The sequence below is a fragment of the Zeugodacus cucurbitae genome, chromosome 6 (genome assembly GCF_028554725.1).
Source record: "Zeugodacus cucurbitae isolate PBARC_wt_2022May chromosome 6, idZeuCucr1.2, whole genome shotgun sequence".
NCBI classification, from domain to species: domain Eukaryota; kingdom Metazoa; phylum Arthropoda; class Insecta; order Diptera; family Tephritidae; genus Zeugodacus; species Zeugodacus cucurbitae.
In genome coordinates this window covers 9,304,131-9,325,802 of record NC_071671.1, presented here as the reverse complement: position 1 = coordinate 9,325,802, position 21,672 = coordinate 9,304,131, and the positions used below count along the sequence as shown (strand labels likewise).

General features: G+C 34.7%; 1 long non-coding RNA gene across 1 annotated transcript; it reads right to left on the bottom strand.

The window, feature by feature from the left end:
- Positions 1-5,548: 5,548 nt before the first annotated feature.
- LOC128922798 (uncharacterized) lies at positions 5,549-7,084 on the bottom strand. Its single transcript, XR_008471984.1, has 3 exons — positions 6,280-7,084; positions 6,081-6,195; positions 5,549-5,716 (listed from the first exon to the last, which is right to left on the bottom strand). It is a non-coding gene; the product is annotated as an uncharacterized LOC128922798 (long non-coding RNA).
- Positions 7,085-21,672: the final 14,588 nt, after the last annotated feature.

Genomic DNA, 21,672 nt, shown 5'->3' with positions numbered 1-21,672 from the left:
CTTAAAGTTTTTTGTAATATTTAGAACAAACAAATTGTTTTTGTGTTTTTTCGTTAATTTTAGTACATTTCTCGTTTTTTTTATGGAATTACACTTTGCTAATTTACGCTATTTATATGTATATAAGAAGTCTTATTATTTTTTTTGTTATTTTTATGTGATGAAAATTTTGTTTAAAAGAAATTATACACTTTAAAATAAAGTAATTAAAATTATTAAGAATTCGTAAGTGAACAGTCTTCCAAGTTTTATTTTCAAACTTATTTTATTTTTAAAAATATTTGTTGTTGCAATTCATTTATTTTTTTATTATTTAATTCTGCAATTTTTGTTAAACTACATATTTATATAAGAATTACACTTCCATCTGGTGTACTACTTGCGGCACTTTTTGTTAATAATATTAAGTAAAAATACACAGATTCTTTATGCATTTTGAATCACACTATTATTAGTGCAAAAGGAGTGTCAAATTTTTACAACGGTTGACTTAAACATTTTCACAAAAATATGTATGTATATACCAATACATCATACAGTTTTAAATTATAAATAAATTTTAATGTTTTATTAATTAATATTTATGTTTTATTTTTTACATTTTTTTTTAATAAATCATATAGTTTTAAAGTGTAAATAAATCATTTTTCATATTTTCGGTTTATTTTTTTATAAAATTAATTTAAAAAAAATTTAAATTTTTTTATTTTATATTTTTAGTTTTTAATATTTTCAGCTTGCCACATATTATGCCTCTCCAACTCACTTATTACAATTCTTCGCAACACTAGAACAACGTTTTTGCAAATTTTTTGACTCGTCAGACTTTTTTGTAGTTGTAGTATGCTTCGCCATTTTGCACACTCTACATGTTTTGCTTACGAACTACATTACTTTTCACACGTTAAGGGCATTTAACAAACAATAGTTTTAATTCATTTAATTTTATTTAACTTTTAATTATTTTTTTTTAATTTCTAAAGTACAACATTTAAATATATTATTGTTATTAATAATTTCTAGTATTTTTTTCCGAATTCCAAAAAAACTAAGAACTCATACGCGCGTTCGTCGTTGCGTTTCGTCAGCTTGTCAGCGGTAGACTTGGATGCCCAACGCAAAGCGAAAACTTTTTGCCCGACGCTTATGCTTTTTTCAACTACATACATAAGTGAATTTGCCAAACCGCCGCTCCCCACACACTCCTAGAACGCGCCAACAGCGTTTCATATCTCCACAATTGTGCATGGCAAAGCCCTTCAGATGCTTACACAATATACATACATACATATATATGTATGTCTGTGTGTAAAAAGGTAGTTCGATTTGGTGGACAGCATATTTCCGGGGGGCGCGAAACGTTCAGCAAAATTGCGAAAGATCGGCAAAAATGCTCAAAAAAATAACAGTTCTAAGGCATATTTGTTGTAATGGCGCGCAATGGAGCTAATCGGCAGCTGTTACAACATGAAAAAGCGAAAAGAATACGAAAAGTACGCATAAATAAGTGGAAGAGAACCAATGCTGTGTAAGCTTTTTTAAGCTGTAAACAAATGGCAGACAAAAGCAAAATGGGGAAAACATGATGTTGTAATACACAATGGAATAGCGGTGTGTGTACGTGCAACTGCTAAAGCAAAGAGAGTGTGGGGGAGAGAGAGATAAGGAGTGAGTGAACAATAAAAAATATGCCAAATTTTAATAATAAATAAAATTAATTTATATGAAATTGAAATAAGAACGAAGTATGCAAGTATGGAAAAACAAAAGCAATGCTACAACAAATTTTTCGATATTTTTTATTGCTGCCACAAAAACATTAGCTACAAACATACATACAGACATATGTACTACATAAAAAGCTGGCTTTTAGCGCGCTGACCTTGAATATACCCGCCTATGCTCACCGAGTCAACCACACTGACTTACAAAAATAAATGCAGACACACATACGCATTTACATATCTACAAGCTGAACTATTTTTTACTTCATTGTCAGTGGATTTCTACAATCTGTTGTAGTTTCAACGGTATTTTAATATTTTTGCTGAAATTATAGAATATTCTAAATTCAATTTTGCTTGCAATTCGTCTATATCAATGCGTATTTTCCAATTCAAAAAACGTGGACGCAGAGCGAAAATGTCAAAAACAACAAAAAAACTAATACAAAGATAATTTTTAGTTTTCATTAAATTAACAGCAAAAAGTCAACAAGAACTAAAAGCAAAAAAAAAAAGAAATACAAACGAACATGCATTCATATACATATATATATATGCACATATGTATGTATGTATATTTCTCTATATATATATATATGTATGTACATCTCAAGGCACTGAAATTCAAAATCACAAAATTAGAACAAATGTAATGAAATTTATTTGTGCAAACACTATGATTTTACAAGCATTGTGAGCATAAATATATATCTACATATGTATGTAAGAATGTATGTATATATAATATGTGTCTATGTATGTCAGAGAAAAAGCTTGTCTTTTCTATATATGTATGTATGTATATGTTAGAATTTATTATGGTTATGCTCTATGCTCTTTTATTTTGTTGTTGTAAGTTTTGATTAGCTTGATTAGAGTATGCGCTATATGTATGTATGTATTTTATATATAAAAAAGTAAGAAAATGCTTAATTCGAGTGCAACCGAACATTTTATACTCTCGAAAATTTATTTGTGTAATTTTTTAAAGAAAAAAATTTTACCCATATATTCGGCATAAAGTGCAATAGAATAACGAAAATCATCATATATATAGTATTTAAGGGCTGAGGTAAATTCTAAACCGATTTCACTCATTTTCAACACCAAGTTACGCTATATCCAAGACTATATGCTCCCTTAATTTTGCTAAGATATCTCACAAATTAACCGTTATATGCGAAATAAACATCAATGTATTTGAAAAAAACCTATAATGAGGTATATGGTAGATAGGGGATGTTATGATCCAATTTTAAAAATTTTTGGTATAGAGACAGACAATTGGAAGAAAAAGATTTCCTCTAAATTAAATTAAAATATTTGAGACATTTACCGATATTTTCGGTGATAAATTACCCTTGGGCACAGAGTTCTTCATGCTTGATATCCGGGGCCTTGAAAAGTTATAGTCCGATTTTGACAAATTTTCCACAAGTGATGCCACATCTCAAATGCAGTATTTCTTTGCTTACTTATGTAACCATTATAATGTGAAGGCATCGGATGGAATTCTAAATTGAGTTATATGGGAAGTAGGCGTGGTTGTGAAGCGATTTCATCCATTCTCCACACGTGTCATCAGGGTGTCAAGAAAATATTATATATCATTAAAATTGGTCGAGTAGTTTCTGAGATAGGGGTTTTGACTCATAAGTGGGCGGCGCCACGCCATTTGCCATTTTGTAAAAAATCTGTGTGCAGCTTTCTGCTATTTCTTCTGCAAAATTTAGTGTTTCTGATGTTTTTTCAGTGAGTTAACGCACTTTTAGTAATTTTCAACTTAACCTTTGTATGGGAGATGGGCGTGGTTATTATGCGTTTTCAACTATTTTCATGGTGAATGGTAGGGTACGGAAGGAAATTGACGGCAGAAAGTTTGGTTTATATAGCTTTATTGGTTTGCGAGTTATATACAAAAAATCTATTTGGGGTCGGGGCCACACCCACTTCCCCAAAAAAATTAAATTTTATTGTTTTACAACTTGAATATTTGACTTTACGACAACCATTTTCTTTATTATATTTTTTTTATATTAGCATAATAATCGTTACTGGAATTTTATACAAAAATTTTAATATATTTTTGATAAACTTAAAATAAATCGTAGCTCTAAGATACACTTTCACAAGTACCTGCATTTAACGCGAATAATACTGCATATTATAATTTTACTTACACAGCAAATATATATGCTATGTATTCTATTTGTATCTTAGCGCTAATTGACTGCTGCAAAGCACAAAATGACGAAGTCAAGTGTAGCGTTTTTGTTATTTATTTATTTTTATTTCGACATTTATATCTATCCATCATATGTACGTATAGTTCGCATTTACATAAGTAAATACTGTCATACATACATACACATGTTGATACCGGAAAAGTTGTTTATTTGTTTACAACCGAAATTGTAATCTCGTTACATACTGCTCATATCAATTCCAATACAATATTCGCCAGTTCGCCAAGAATTCGTTGTTGTTTTGTGTTGATTTTTGCGCTGACACACATTTTTTTGCCCACGTTGCTGTAAGTGATTACATATGTACATATATATATGTACATATATATGTTTTATATTATATTAGTGTGCTTCGGAGCACAAACATACTTACATATATATGTATATATATATTTGTAAGTCCGCCCGAAGTGTTTGGGGCTGCTACTTTAACGCTGAAGGTCGCTAGTAAAAATATTACAATTGCTGCGCATACACACAGTTGCTGTACATACATTAACAGCTGTATATATTTACATAAACACATGTATGTATGTACATTTGTGCAAATATAGTTGCCAATATGAAAATGTTCTACGTGAATTTTATTAGTGAAAAAAATATAAATTTCAACTTCAAGGTTTTCGCTTAATAAAATCATGCAAAACAACAAAAACACAAATATTTGTAAGTATTGTAAATATTTTTGTAAACTTTATGCTAAAGCAACAACAATGTGGTACGCTAAAATTTGGCAATGAAACTTAGATACTAGTGTAGATAAGAATTTCTGTAAGTTTGTAGACTTACTTTGGTATACCTAGAGGTACATATGCACTTGTATGTCTATTGTAGAAATATTTTTTTTTGTAATTTGATAATTGTATACAGGGATTTTTTTTATATAGTTTTCAAGGGCGCATGCATACATACTAATATATGTGCGTCTGTAGATACATATGTACTCAGAATCCAACATATTAAGCAACAATTTTAGCATAATTTAAGAATATTTTTTGCTATTAATATTGTTTTCTATTTAATAATAGCTATATATAACAGTAATTTATGAATTTCTGAAAAAAATGTCGGACTATAATATATTTATTATAATGTTATATATTTAATATATAATCAACCAATTTTGGAACTAAAATACTTGCAATTCATATATTCCGTGTACATAAAGTTGAATTTCCATAACTTGAACTTCTATAACTCGAAGTTCTCCATAACTCGAACTCTTGAATTGGCAATATAACTCAAATTTCATACAATTTCAAATTGTACAAATTTCCTTCCGTAACTCTGAAGCCTCTCTAACTTGAAGTTTTTTTTTGTGGATTATGGTGACTTAAGTTAGGGAAGTTCAATTGCATTTTCAGTCTTCTAAAAACTTTTTTCCTTCTTCGGTTAAAAAATATAAAAACTTTAAATTATATTTTAAAAAATTAATTTATTTAAATTTGAATAGCTTCAATAAGCTCCTAGTTTTTGTAATCATAAAAATAGCAGTTCTTTCGAATTTGTGACATAATTAATATTTATAAATTTATTAAAAGAATATACATATGTAAATACATAAATATTCCCGTTACAAAAAGTACTCCGAATTAAACGCTAAAAATTATGTCGATGCCTCCAAAGCTGTTCCAAAATGTGCATACTTTCCAACGGAATTTAGTTCACATTCTTAAATTAATGCTACAAATTGACTTAGAAGTGTGAGCTATTTAACATCAATTTTTGATTTGCCTTATTGAGTACCTAAAAAAAAAAATAAAATAAAATTTAAACAATTAAAAGAAGATAATTTATTGCAACTTAATTTTAATTTCATATGCCTAAATATAGAACATATAAATATAAATATTCATAAATATAATGGTGTACGTGCGCTTTCTATCTTTCTATTTAAGCCAGGTTCCAGTTAGAATCAGGTTGCCGAATACATTTTAGCAAAAATGTTTCTTATTCTTCTTTTAAAGATGGTTCAGCGCATACGTAGCTTCCAGCCTATTTTAGCATTGAATAAATTTTACATACAGACATACACATATGTATGCAAAATTTCTCTCCCAAATGGCCTGCTATTATCTTTCCCTCTTAATGAATAATTCCAACTAATTACCTGTTTCGGATTTTTTCTGCAAATTTGTCATCTTGCGTGCCAACTCTTTATGGTTTCTGCATAAAATGTATATATTTACTGGAATACAAGCGGTTCCCGGCCTTAGAGACAAACGCTAAAGAAGTTAAAATTAACATCCAGACAGAAGCCAATATTCGTAACAGATATTTATGGATGTTGAATTCAATTACACACTTACATATATACATATGTGAAGAACTGTGTGTCTAATAAGTTGTCGCCGTGCGACCGGTCAGCCAGCTCCACGTGTGCCCCAAGTTTTGTTACTCGTCATGTATTTAATTCTAATTTTGCTGGCGTACATCGGTATACATATGTATCTGTGTGTATGTGTAAGAGCTTGTGAAGTTTTGCAAAAAGTCACTCACCACGCCTTGCCTCCGGCTCAGTATGCAAAAACCAGTCAGAGCCTACCAAGATGGCGTAGCTGCCTCCCATTACCAAGCACGATTTGTGCAAAACCAAAAAACAAAAATAAAAAACAATAAAAGTTCTAAGAACTAAATAAAATAATCATAAATTAAGCCGTTGAATGCTGAAAACGATTTGGCGAAGAAGAGGTCGTAAAGAACATTTACATAAATTTCTTACATGCATGTAAGCGCCGATACGAAAACAAAGATAGCAGAAAAGCGCATAAATTTTTGCTAAAAGTTCTATGACAATTACATATACATATATACTGATGTAGATACATATATATGTTTGCATGTATGTATGCGTGAGCGTTAGTTACTTGCGTTAACAACAAAATGATTAATTCTGTACCAAATGGACAAGCAGAATATAGCGGACTGCGGCTGGGCGGAGCGGGTTCCGCTGGATCGGTGGCGGTGAAGAAATGGCGAACACAAAATGAACTTTACAAAAATAGAACAGCCATCATGAAAAAGCACTGACTACATATATATATATGTACATGTGTGCGAAGACGGTGCGAAGCGTATGGATGAAGAGCAAATGAAAAAGCACAAATAAATGTGATAATTGTGCAAAGCCGAGAACAGCAGAAACAGCAAAAATTTTCGACATAATATTATTTTTATATAAAATTAACTAACTAGTATTTATTAAGTAGAAAGGGCTTAAATAATGCATAAATCCCATATTAAATAACTACTTAGTAACTCCACAGTATTAGAAATAACAAAAACAAACAATTTCTTACAAATATAATTCGCCATCGCAATCGTAAAAAATAGCGAACCAAATCGCTACGCAAAAAAACAATGCGCGAATTCAAAGCCACGGCCACTTTACTGCCGCGTCCATAAACTTGAACTTGAAAACGCAATTTCAAGAGCAACAACAACGTAATCGCACGAAAACAAATGCCGAAAACAGCAAATAGTAGATAGGCAAAAATACTGAAAATACAAAAAAAAATCGCAACAACAGCACACATACGAGCAAACACTTACGCACATACATACATACGCAAGTAACTATTGCTCCACCAGTTGCGTGAGAGTGAGTGCGTGAGTAAAAATCAACAGACAAAATAGCAAATAGTTGGCAAAAAAATTAAATAATAAAAAAAAAATTAGCACACTTGCGCGCAAAATGTTTGCATAACGGTGGTGGCTTCAAATCAAATTAACCCTTTGTGGGAAGTAGTGGTTATAAGGATTTTATGAGAAAATTTTTTATTATAAAAATATTTGGTTAACAATTTGTTTTAATCAGTAGCTGACTAAATTACCATTTACTCAAAAATCGAAATTAATACGTTATATTTCAATCCAAAAGTATTTCATAAATTAGTTTATACTTAAAAGTAAACTCTAGCACTTCAAAAGCTTCGAAGTTAGATTGTACTTGACATACATCCTCAGTTTCAGTCCCTTCATCATCTTCTCTCTGCTTACTGTTCAAATCGTCAATGATTTCTTCAACAATTAAGTTAAAGTAGGCAAATATGGACCATGTGGGTAATATAGACCACCCAGTTATCTTGAATTACAGTTGATAAATCTTCCATTCATTGTAGTTTGAGGTTTCACAAAATATTATGTGAATACCTTTTTTTGATATTCATGAAAATGAAATGGACCGCTTTAATTATTCAGCCAACAATGTTTTTAACGTTGATGAAACAATTATTGTCAAGGAAGGGTAAAAGGCAGATGGGGATCTGGGTATTTTTATATTTTTTTCGGTTTATAATATATTTTGCGTGTGGAGTTATTGTTTCACAAAAATAATTAATTAATAAAAATTAATTGTTGGTTTTCAACTTAATCAAATAAATTAGATTGTATTATTGCATATATTCGGTGAATTATATACCAAAAAAAAAGATGGCGGTCCATATTTGCTTACATTACTATAACGAGGAAAAATATTTTTACCTTTTTTTATTAAAAAAATTGGTGGCTATACTCTCAGTGTATTACTTCGAATTTTCTAATAATATCCTATATTGGCTAAATTTATATAATATATTTTTTATTTATTATACGATTTGGCAAAACATTAAATATATTGTTAACTATGCGGTCACCAATAGGTTAACGAATAACCCACAAAAAAGCATTTAAACACGTAAGCTGAAGTGTCGTCCAACAGATAAATATACGCACTTATGCACATACGTACATACATTTGTATAGTCAGAACGCCACATCGGGAGCACTTCCAAAAACGAACCAACGGGTAACTAACAAACCAACACGCAGCGCTCTCCTAAAAAACTCAGCATAAAATAGAAAAATATATGCACACATATCCACATACAAACCTATTCGCACACGCAAAAAATACAAAAAAAAAACAACTTTTGCGCTTCGTTGCCGGGTTCCTAACCTACCTCATACAACTACAAGCGGCGCGCCGTGCGGGAGGCAAACAACGATTCGCGAACAAAGCCAACGGCCACCTATCAGCAAGCGGCGTCACATCGCCCGAACTTTTGGCACGCTGTCACGAAGTTTGTGACAAAGGCGAAGCTGTCTGAACTACGACACGATGCCGCTACGAAGTGCTGTGCAAAAATTTTATTCGCTTTGAGCTTTCGCAAATTTTTGCCGAAGTTTGCACGAGCTGTGCGATTTTGCACAAACGACCAATCAGCAGTTTGCCAAATGCGAAGTGCGGCGATAGGGAAACAAGCGAATAACAGCAACACACAAACGTGCGTAGGAGCTGAGCGAAGTGATAGTAGCGTATGTTTGTATGAGTGTATGTGCTTTTATGCGCGTCGTGCAAAAATAAAACAAGCAAACATGTGGTTGATTTGCTTTGCGGAGAGTGGTCATATACATATTTACATGTATACAGGTACAGTGGCTTCAAATCATATGCGAGCACATTTGTGTATGGGATTTCGTCTGATTTCACGTGTATTTATTTTTAGTTCTTGCTTGCTTGGTTTAGTAAAATAGGTGAAAATACTTAAGTTTAAATAAATTATATATACTTATTCCTGATTTAAACACTTTTAAAGCCTCATGGTTAAATTTTTTATCACAGTTTTGTATTTAATGATTATTTATATATATAGAAGTGGTAAATAAATAATATATTGAATAAAAACTAAAGCATTTGGTTTGATTTTGTTAGGTTATGAAAATATTATTTTCTTAAAGTGTTGAAATTTAGCAAATGTGGTTATAACAAATAAGCAAATGATCGAAATATATACGGTATGTGATGCCATACATATGTACATACATATGTATATACAATTATTTGGCACATTATATTTTGCTTAACAGACATTTAACATTTTCTCATATTCTTTCATTATAGGCATTTCAACCTTTTGCTGATCAAAAGCTTTTGTTTTTAAGCTTAAATGATAAAAATTGTATTTTGCACAGATAAAGCTTTTCAAGCTTTCCGGTTTGCGAATTTATTATATTTTTGCTAGCTGCTTAGTAATGGCTTTTGCATTTGGTATCTGACATTATGCTACATGTTGGTAATGTCTTAATAGAAGATTCGATTAATATTTGACACACTAAGTGCTGTATATATATTTAACTTCTAACTGAGTAATAAATGGAGTAAGAGCGGTGATGGTTAAGTATTTAAGCCCTGTTTTTGAGCTTCGTATTCGTGTAAAATTGATTGATTGACACGTTTCTTGTGAAAACGTGGTTCTTAGAAATTTTATGTTCTCAAGAATATATATAGTTCTAAGAGATAGCCTCTTTTTAAGTCATCCGTAATTGCAATCATTCAAACATCAGCAATGGTGGTCCTCAGTCTTCTATGCAATTTCTTAAAAAAATTGCCAGAAAATTGACAACAAGTAAACTGGATTGACAAATATTATTTATTACCATTTGACGAAGGCACTAAATAACGCAACCGTCCGTTCAGTGCCGAATTAAGCCAGCGCGGGGCCTAGAGCAAATACTGTCAAGAGGTTCTTGGTTTGCTCAAGTTAAGATTATTAAATAAAACAAAACTTTTACAAATAAAATTTTTAATATCGTAAATAATTTGGTCCAGTAAATAGTTGCCATTGTGGGGAACCACCGAATTCGTTAGTACTCCGAAAAGATTATGTGAGAAAAAACATTTCAGGAGTAGCTTCCAATTTTTGCGATAAATTGAAATTTTTTTCGATCGATATTAGGTGTTGGATCGCGGGACCTTCTGTCGTGGGGCCCGTAGCATTTGCTACTTTTGTTACGTGACTAGTCCGGCACTGTGTCCTTTCGGTGACGGTATCAATAACTCGATTATATAGTTGTACAATCTTAAGAGAACTTAAGTAACTTACCATGGCAAAATGCTCAAATTGGTCATATGAGAGAATCTTTAAGTAAAAAAGCATCTGAAAATACGAAACACACATGTACTTACATAATATACAATTTGTCTTTAGTTTTTCAAAAAGAGAACTGCTTGTTAACTTTTTTGAGAACTACAACAAAAATAAAAATGCATCAAACTCCTCTACATCTTGTTCTTATTATCAAATATGTGCTTATATAAATAATGATCAAATATTTTAGTATTTATAGCGTCTTAAGTACAACTTAACCCATTAACAACATATAAAATCCATAAAACCGAAATTTTATTTAATCTCTTAAAGGCTTACCTAAAGACGCTTTGTATGCCAGCAACCACAAGAGTCACAAAAGCAAAAAAGCGAAAAAAGGACTAGCAATACTATAAATTGCCTTTTCCCACTTCCCTCCAACATTCGTAATTTTGGTGCCAATAAAAGATTTGACTGTGACGCAAAAAAACACCTGCAAATAAAAAAAATCCAACCAAGTCGATGGGAAAATTGCTGAGAATAGTATTAACAAAACAATGCACCATACAAACGCAACGTAACGAGGTAAACATTGAAAGGAAAGGGCGAAAAAAATACAAAAGGTAAAAATCAAAGATCAACAGTTCAATAACCCAACTTAATAGCAATGTTGCAACACCTCCAGCATGCCACAAACGGCAGTGCAACATTAAATACAACGACAAGTGAGGGGAATACGGCAGGTCGCAATGCAGGACCTTCTTCGGTGTATTGCGTGTTGCTTGCTACCAATTCAGGTGCATAAATGTATAGGTGATATTGTGTGTGTGTCATTTACTCACATACATATATATTTAATTATTGATAGCTCCAGTTGAATAATAAGCATTATATGCATGTAATTCTATAAAAGGGAAATTGGAAATCATTAAAAGGGAAATATAAACAAAATATATCTTGTACATATATATACATATATGTATGTATGCATGTACTAAGCTTGTGCACATGTTTTGCTGAGAGAAAAAAAACGGTTTTTAATCGAAGTTAAAAATTATTAATTTATATGTAGTTTAATCAAATTTAATCCAAAACGCTGGAAAAAAGACGGCGTTTCAATAAATTCTATTTTTTTTTGTGTTGTTGCATGCAACATTTTTTCTCTTTCCTTTTTTTGCAATTAGAAATTTATTTCCTCGACATTCTTTCCCATGACTTTTTGTGCCGTCATGCTGGATACATCTGCGCTTCCTTTCTTTCAGATACAGACATGACAAGATACACATGTGTTTATATATTACATTAAGGTTTTGGCAATATTTTACCTGATGCGCCGGAGAGTGTGGGAGAACTTAAACGCATTGTAAGGAGCAGTTGGTTGACATAACAAAAAAAACATTTTTATCACAAAATAATGCTATATTTTATTGGTAGATATTGCACTACTTTTTTCGTTTGCACATATATATATATATATATACATATATATTTCTACATATGCATATATATATACTCACACATGTACAGCTTACAGCTTTTCCCACTATTTTCTCAAGTGCAACATAGAAGCTTTGTTAATTCTCGCTTACTGTTTGCTCAACTTGTTTACTACTTGCTTCCGAGACGTGTTGGATGCTGTTTGCGCTGCCGGTAAGTCAATTGTATCTCGTACGAAGAAGTGAGTTTTGACGATTTTCTACTTGCCAAGATGTGACAATTGTCATTTTGACAGCGTCATTTGTTTTGACAAGTGGTTAGTGTGTGTGTGTGTGTACGCGAAGAATGGTAAAAGTTGAGGTTTAAAGACAGTGAAACTCGTTTGTAGTAAATAGAAGCGTGTGTTTTTCTTCTTTCTTCACTACTTACTACACTCGTATATGTTGTTGTTATTTTTGCTTTTTGCATTCACTTCTCATTTTTTTACTGTTTCTACTGATTAATTTGACACTCTTGACAATTGAGTAAATGTCATTAGGGGTTGACAATTGTTCGATACTTAATTGCCGCGTATTGTCGAGCACAACTTCGGGTTGATTTAACTGTATTATCTAAATGTTTCAATAGACACAATAAAGCAGCGAAATAAATTGCAGCTCATTAATTAGAAATTGGTTAGAGCTCTAAGAGGTCAAAAGTTATTGTAACTGCAAGCATATATGTATGTATGTATGTACATGTTTAGTTCAAGAACTCTTCAACTTTCAAAGGCAAAGGAAAGTTGGTTTCTTGTGAATATAATAAATATTTGATGTATTGTTTTTTATAGATGAGAAATTGTCTGTTTGGATTCGACCTTGTCTTTATAGGGCTATTCAACAGAATTATCACAGAATTTTTTTTCAGTGTTTCACTGCTCTTGTTGCTTCTTTTGCGTGGGATCCACATAAACTCTGAAAACAGTATCATGCTTGAAATCCTATTTAGAATCTACTTTTAACTAGAGATAACGATGTGTACAACTTGTTTTGGACGTTGAAAGCGTAACCTTACTTCAACGACTGGATCAGCTAGGTTTGACGTTTCGTAACTGAATATACCATAATCCTGCTAAATCCTGTCCGCTTGATCAGACCATATAAAACATTAAAAACATGTTTTTAATAAGACATGTTTTGTGAACTGTAGTTTCGGAGTAAAAAATAGATACCTGTAAAATAGGTAATACATAATTTTTATTTGATGAAAATGCTGAAAAAAGAAGTAATTCCTTGGAAGAGAGAAAAAGATCTAGATATAATTATCAGGCATAGTGTGATAGGTTTGGTTAGGTCAAGTGGTAGATCTGCACGACTACAAGAGAATCTCACTAAGGCAGTCTCAAACATGCTTTGTGACACATGAATATTACTAAAGGATCAAAAGACCCTAGCAACTCGACAAAACGATTGGACTCTTAATCTTGGATATACATACATATCGCCGAAGGTATGCTTAACGAGGTGTTTTAGTTCAATATGGCGAATGCAGGACATCGAAGGAGGAAGAGAGATAATTTCTGCTCGCATTTCTCACAACAGCTTTGGCTACTTGGGTCTGGCAGTATCCATAATGTCACCGCATGTGTACACATTGGACGGTTAGACCATAATTGCGCCGAGTTGAACCTTCCTAAGAGGAAGCAGGGTGAAGGTCTATTTTCGGTTCGCTGCTACTGCGGAGATCAACACCTGTTATCCAACGTTTGGCAAGCTCACATAAAGTTTGTATGTCCAGCGCTCGAGTGTTAGTAGATGACGGACTGCCAACGCGCTTCCACTCCGAAGTCAATGTTAGCAGGGTACCCTCTCTTGCAAGCTTGTCCGCTCTGCAGTTTCTAGCGATTTCGCGGTGACCGGGTACCAACACAAATTGCATATCAAAGATGAGCGTACTAGAGCGTACTGCCATGAAATGTAAGGCCAGTGTTGCTGCTCTGCTTCGGACTGAATACACACCTCTCTGAGGGAGTACATACATATGAACATAGTTTGATTGTAAAAGCTTAAAAAATAATACTGAAATATAAACATACATTTACAGATTTGCTAAACTGTATCCAATTCGAACCCCATTTTATTACTAATAATTATGTAAAATTTACCAGAAAGCATTGGTTTCTTCGAATCGCGCATGGGGGCGCATCATCACGCTCTTTTTACTGGCTGCAGCGATATGTGTGGCGTATATGAATTATATATATCCAATCCACAAATACAACAATGCAATTGTATATGTATGTGTGCTGAACCAGTATGCGCTGTAACAACGCGAACCGCTGCAATCAACTCGCCAATCGAGTTTCCTGTACAGATTTTCCAAAAATTCTATTCTCCACACATAATTTCGTTTTGCCACTCTTTTCGGCGTGAAAATGCATTTCTGCGTGGGGGTCATTAACCCGCCGCCGCAGCCGCCACCCGAGTGGAGTGAAGAATACACAGCAGTGTAGACGAAAATTCATGGTCACATTGCCACATTGCATGTGCAACAAGCCGGCACGCACAAAAATGGGCAAAATAGCGTAGCGGCGCAACAAGACGAAGACGGCGCACAAATTGTTGTAGTCGACATAGACGGGAAAGATACATAGAAAAAGCAAAAATGCATACAAATTACCGAAAATAGTCAACAATCGCGCATATCTATGTAATAATGTAAACACTCGTGGCGTGCCACGGTGCGGAGCGGAGCATGCAGGAGCGCAAAACTATGCTGGAATTGCGCCTATACAAATATCAAGTGCTCAAGAACTCACGTATGAATGTATGTATGTATGTGAGTATAGCTATTTGTACCCTTGTAGATAAGTATGGAGGTATATGCGTGGATACTTCACATTGGATGCACACGTACGCATTTCCCAACGCAGGAGGAGTAGGAGGAGGGGCAGTGGGGAGAAGGCTAATGATTTTTGAGAAAATCATAAAGTCAAATGTTGGCCGCCTGTTGCTCGGCATTTCGACGCACGGTTGTCAGGATGAAATTACAAGGGGACAAACGCTGAAATGCGCCGTTGCAATGTGAATGTCCTATTTGGTTATTTATATTTGTGCGAGTGCACACGCAAACACACATACATATGTGTAGATGACTACATTTGAAACTGACATCTGCAAGCGTTTTTCGAATTTTCAGTTTTTTCTGTGAATTTCCTCGAGTTTGGTGTAGTGAAATTTTATGCTAATGCAAAGAACAAGCATAGCGATACACGCACATACATACATACGGACATACATGCATACATACAGACATACATACATATATTCTTCTTTATGCTTCAGTATATATGCACACGTGCACTTTTCTTGGGAGCAATTGCAGCGAATTTCGTCCTGATTAGCAGCAAATATGTAACGTATACACAACTGCTTGCGCTTGTTTACATACAGACATTTATACTTATGTACTCGTACAGTACATTTGCTTGTGTCAGCCAATAGGGTGCTGTCTAGTATGCATGCGGCAGAGGAAGTGAAGATTATGCAACAGATACGTTAGCTTATCTTTGTCCTCGATTTGTGCGTAGAAGTCAAGGTTGCATTGGACGGAGGACGATATGTGCAACAGTTGCATTATGTGACACTAGCGTCTGCGTTTCTGAGGCCTACATGCATATGTAAACTATTATCTAAATTTGTAAATATGCAGCGTGATAGAAAATTCGCTCTAATGTAATGTATGAAACGTGTACATCGATTGCGATTGAATACTTAGAGGGTGTGTTTTTGAGAGATACAGACATTTTAGTTCAAATAAAACATTAGACCTCATGTATTGTAATATATTTGAGAGTTTTCTATGATAAAATGCTAGAGTGTATGGAATTCCATAATCGGTACAAACTCTTTAGAGTTATAAATCTGTAGGTTTTGTGCTGTTAATGGGGAATAGAATCTTAATTCCATTGGATTCCAATGGCTGACCTATAAATAGAAAACAAGAAGCCACAAATAAAGCAAATATCCTATTTATGATCCTAGTCTGAATCAAGCGTTTAGTGTGTTCCTAATTATTTTTTGAAGATCTGATAACATGTTTTTGTATTAATGGGAGTTAAGGATTTCTCACATTTCAATAAGTCAACCAACACCTTGCCGCTTTGATTATTGTATGTGATTGGCTTAGAAACCGTTTAACCGGTTATACCGCGCCACTCCTCTATTTCACTCGCAGTTCAGCGCCAGTTGGAGATCTCAAGTGCAACCAGGTCGCTCTCCACATTGGTCCCACCAACGGAGTGGAGGCCTTTTCCTCCATCGGCGTACGCCAGCAGCTGTACGCTCTTATAGAAGATTGTATCTTCTCTATTTAGTTCTGCAGCTCGTATTATTTTTTCCAGCAATATATTGAAGAAGTCGCACGATAGTGAGTCGCCTTGTCTGAAGCCTCGTTTGTTATCGAACGGCTCGGAGAGGTCCTTCCTGATTCTGACCGAGCTTTTGGTGTTGCTCAACGTCGGCTTACACAGCCGTATTAGTTTTGCGGCGATATCAAATTCAGACATCGCGACATAGAGTTAGCTCCTTTTCGTGCTGTGGAAGGCAGCTTTAAAATCGATGAAAAGGTGGTGTGTATCAATGCTTCTCACTCGGGTCTTTTCCAATATTTGACGCATAGTGACAGGACATTATATGCGACATTGAGGAGACTTATACCACAGTAATTGGCGCAAATTGTGGGGTTTCCCTTTTTACGGAGGATTTAATTGATTATGAAGAAGTAATCATTTGGTAGTACATTTTTACGGCTGATATACCTTTGTAAAAAAAAAATTGAAAATTTGCGAAAGCAATTACAAACTTCATTAATCTTCTTAGTTGATAGAATAATAATCGATTATATAAGAATACAGCAAGAACGTTTATCTTAAATAATTTATTATTCGAAATTGTAAACTTAAGATACCTATATCTGTATGTATATATACGCAAACCAATACAAATGCAATTAGAATAAACCGAATCCCCATTTGCCTTCTAATTTCCAGCATCGACAAAGAAGACTTCACAATGCGTTTCTGAAGATTGCATACAATAGTAAGAGGTCAAGTGCGGGTCACAAGTCGTATAATTCTAAAAGAATCGAAATGTAAGCGACAAATAAAACAATAACAACAACAACAAGAATGCTGTATGACAAAAGAATTATAGCCACACACACAGCAGGAATTTAATTAGCATTCCCGATTGCCCGATTGCTATTCAATGCAGAACGAACCAAAAACCAACAACAAGAAGGTGGACAAGACAACATGGAGAGGTACAATGTTGTCATGACAAGAATAAAAGACACAAAAGGCACAAAATTTGTTTGAAAATGGTAAGAACCTCAAATGGCAATCAGATTTTCCATTTTCAGCTAATAAAACAAAAAAAAAAAAAAATAAGTGGTAAAACAAGAAAATTTGTTAAAGGAGTAGGCGACACAAAGTGACAACACAATAGACAAAGGAAGAAGACGAGAATGCAATGGATGGAAATGCAGTCGCATACAAATGATCAACGAACACAACAAACACACATACATACATATATATATATATATATATATATATATATATGCATATACCACGACAAAGCCGAGAGGGTAGTAAATGAGGAGGAATCACATTAAAAAGTCTCATATACAAAATAATAAAAAAACGACGTTGATTCGCTTGCGATGCGCTCGTCCTGGTCTGCCGCATGTGGCGTACTTCGTATGCTCTCTTATGTACTCGTTTGTATGTCTATTCGTCTTTGCTGGATCGCTATTTGGCGACATTGGCGCGAGTTGAACGTGTGTTCGCGTCGCATTTGCCTTGAGGGTTTCGATTCCATACGCTTCGAATTGGTTGTGAATCATTTGTTTTGAACTCTGTAAATAAAATGCATTGTTGCGGGGGGAAATTCGAGATGTTTTTCAGACAATGCAATAAAAATTCGTGTCAATAAAAAAGTGCCAAAAACTGAAATTATTTACAAAGTACTCGCGTTGTTGTGGTTGGTAATTTGAGCTGAGAAAAATAGACATAGATATACAATCATAAGAAGGCATTAAGCAATTCTATTGAGCGCTGAAGTTGCGTGAGTTACCTACACGTCCACCACTTAAGTGGTTTCGAGTCCTAAATCCAACATCGCGAAATTTTGAAAACAAAAGCATTTGTCTCCGAATCTCCAAATATGTGCGATGATTCTAAGCCTCGTTTAATTTATTAAAAAATATTAAACAATAAATTTTAAACCTTAGATTTCGAACTATATTTCAAAACTTTTCAAATAATTTTATATTCATATAATTATTTCCAGGCGAACATCGACGAATCCATTGTTATGGTGCAATTGAGGGTTGCAAAATTTTTATTTCAACTGCTCTATAGGTTCCCAAGAATTTTGAAATCTTTATATTAATCCTGGAAAATACTTCCTTTAAACCTTTGTCCAAAGTTAGAGCTGAGGGTTACATTTTCAGAAGATAAAATAAGAAATATAAAATAAGATGTACAAAATAAGTGCTACAGAGCTAATAGATAGGGTGCATTTTTTTACAAAGTGCACAACTGCTGACGTATGCGGATGATATCGATATCATTGGAAACAACAACCGCGCCGTTATTTCTGTTTTCTCCAGGTTTGACAAAGAAGCGAAGAGAATGGGTCTGGTGGAGAATGGGGACAAGACATATCGATATATCTTCTGTCCTCAAACAAAAAGTCAGCGCATTCTCGCATTGGTTCCCGCGTCATAATTTCTTATACCTAAGAACCAGCATTAACAACAACTGAAGTCCTCTCTTGACGAACAAAAACCAAACTCTGTAAGTCGCTCATTATTCCCCTCCTGATTTAGGGCGTAGAAGCGTGGACAATATCGACATCCACTGAGACGGCACTAGGAGTTTTCGAGAAAAAGGTTTTGCGGAAGGTCCTTTAAACATTGACAAAGGCGAATACCGCAGACGATGGAACGATCAGCTGAATGAGTTATACGACGAAATTGGCATAATTCAGCGAAACCCCTCCTGCTTTGAAAGTGTTCGATGCAGTACCCGCTGGTGGTACCAGAGGAAGTGGAAGACCTCCACTCCGGTCGAAAGATCAGGTGGAGAGCGACCTGGTTTCGCTTGTTATTTCCAATTGGCGCTGAATTACGAGAAAAAGATACCAATGACTATACAATTGCCTACACCAATTACATATGAACAAGAGTAGGCTTACTACTTGCTTAGAGTGCAACTCCTAATCGGACCTTCGGTGCATTGTCAAGTAAGTACATTAAATAATATGCATGTATTATTCACATAAGCTAAATAAGGTGCTGAAAGCTCCATTTGGGGAAATGAGGCAAACGGAACCGCAAATTGGGCATCCCGCAACCGGAATGAGTTAACTGGAACCAGATATGGGAATGATGTTCCCGGAACCGGAAATGAGATACCCGGAACCGGATATGGGTAATGCTGTTACTGGAACCGGAAATGATGTTACCTGAACAGGAAATGAGGAATCAGGAACCGGATATGCTGTTAACCGAACAGGAACCGGTAGTAACTGAACCGGAAATGAGGTAACTGTGACGGGATATTGGGTTATGTATGATGATATCGGAACAGGAACCGGAACTGGGGGATTCGGAACCCGTGTTAACTGAACCGAAATGAGGCAACTAGAACCGGAGATGGGGCTACTTGTGAGTTAGGTAAAAGTCGGTGACACTCCTGAGATTTTCATGTTATTCTACTTATTCCACACTTGAAGACAGTTCGTATGCAATGCAGTAGGCCAATGCAACTTCTCTTCCAGTAGTGCAAGTAGACGGAATATAACTCAGAGACTGTTATAGACTCTTCGAGCACCTGTCGGCTGGCAGTGGAAACTTGCTAAGGTAAGCTTAAAAACCTCTAAACCGTTTTACTTATATCCTCATTCAAAAATAAGATGAAGAACAAGAAATTTTTTCATTTATTAAAGGATAAGAAAATAAATGACTTGAAGGTTAAGGAGGTAATGAGAAGGAAAATACGTTACAAATTGTGCGCTACAAAAGTTTCGTTTTTTAATTTCGGTCCAATAAAATAATTTGCATTTCAATGACAAGCATATAAATCTTGGAGAACATTAAGAAACGCAAACGCTTAAACTCTTGCCATAACCCATTTTCAATTGCAAGCTGCAGTGCGAAATTGGTGCTCAATACAAATGATTAAAAATCGATCGAGATTTATTGGCAGCACAGCTGATGCACAGTTGGATCGGCGGCTGATCAAAACACAAACCAACGCAGTGGAGAAATGCAACCAAAACAACGCATGTAAATGGAATAAATTAACATTAAAGAGGCCACAGCGATCAGCTCAGGAAGGATGCGTGCAGCTAAGAAAGCGTGAGAAAGTGTGAGAAAGTTTCCCACTGTCTGTGCGAAGACAAATAGTGAGCATTCGCAACTAATTTGCATAAGAAAATTGCACTGTGGAAATTTGCATATTATCAGGCGTTGAAGACCGCAGCGTGATTACGACAATGACAGCGCACAACAGCAGCGACCGTAGGGGTCAGATGCTGGGTAAGAAAATTGCTATGCAAATTTTTTATTATTTTCTTACGGTCGACAAGCCGCCGAGTGCATCTTTGGGTGAGCGTAAGTGAAGGGTGAGCCTCTTTGAATGCGTGCGCTCAAAGACAACTTGCGCTTGTTGCTCACATAAGGGTTAATTGGAAGTTTGTTTGGAAAGTAGGTCCGAAGATGATACTCTCGCGCTCTCATTTGCGAAAATACTCAGCATAAATGCATGCAATTCCAAGAGAGCGAATTGCATTTACCTTTTATACAAAAGTCAGCTTCCTAAATTCTCAAGGCATATTAATTAACCCCCGACGGCGTCTTGGCTCACTTTCGCTGAGCAAAAAATTCGCTTTCACGGCAAAGTAGCGTCGATCAACGCCTCTCACCCATTGCGAACCTCTTGCACTTTCACTTTCTTTGCATTTGCCAAATCGTAGTCAAAGGATCAGAATACTACAGAGAGTTGTAGAGAGAGAGAGCGAAAGGAAGCGAAGGAAAGAAAAAGGGGTGAGAGTGAGAAGCTAATAGCATGCATTAATATTCACATGCAACTTTTTTTTCTAAGGATTTTCGTACGCGCATATGCAAATGAGCTTCGCACATTAACCCTTCTGCATACATACATACACACACACACACCAACTGGCCGAAGGGTTGTCTGTGTAAAAGGGAAAATTATGCAAATTTGATAGAAAATTTTCACGATCTGTCGCTTTGTGAGGGCAACTTTGCGCATCGCTATCTTGCAATGCGTGCAGATCGTCGCATAGCTCGGATGGCATTAATAAACACACACACACAGATGCGCACCTATCTTTGTTTGCGCTTGGA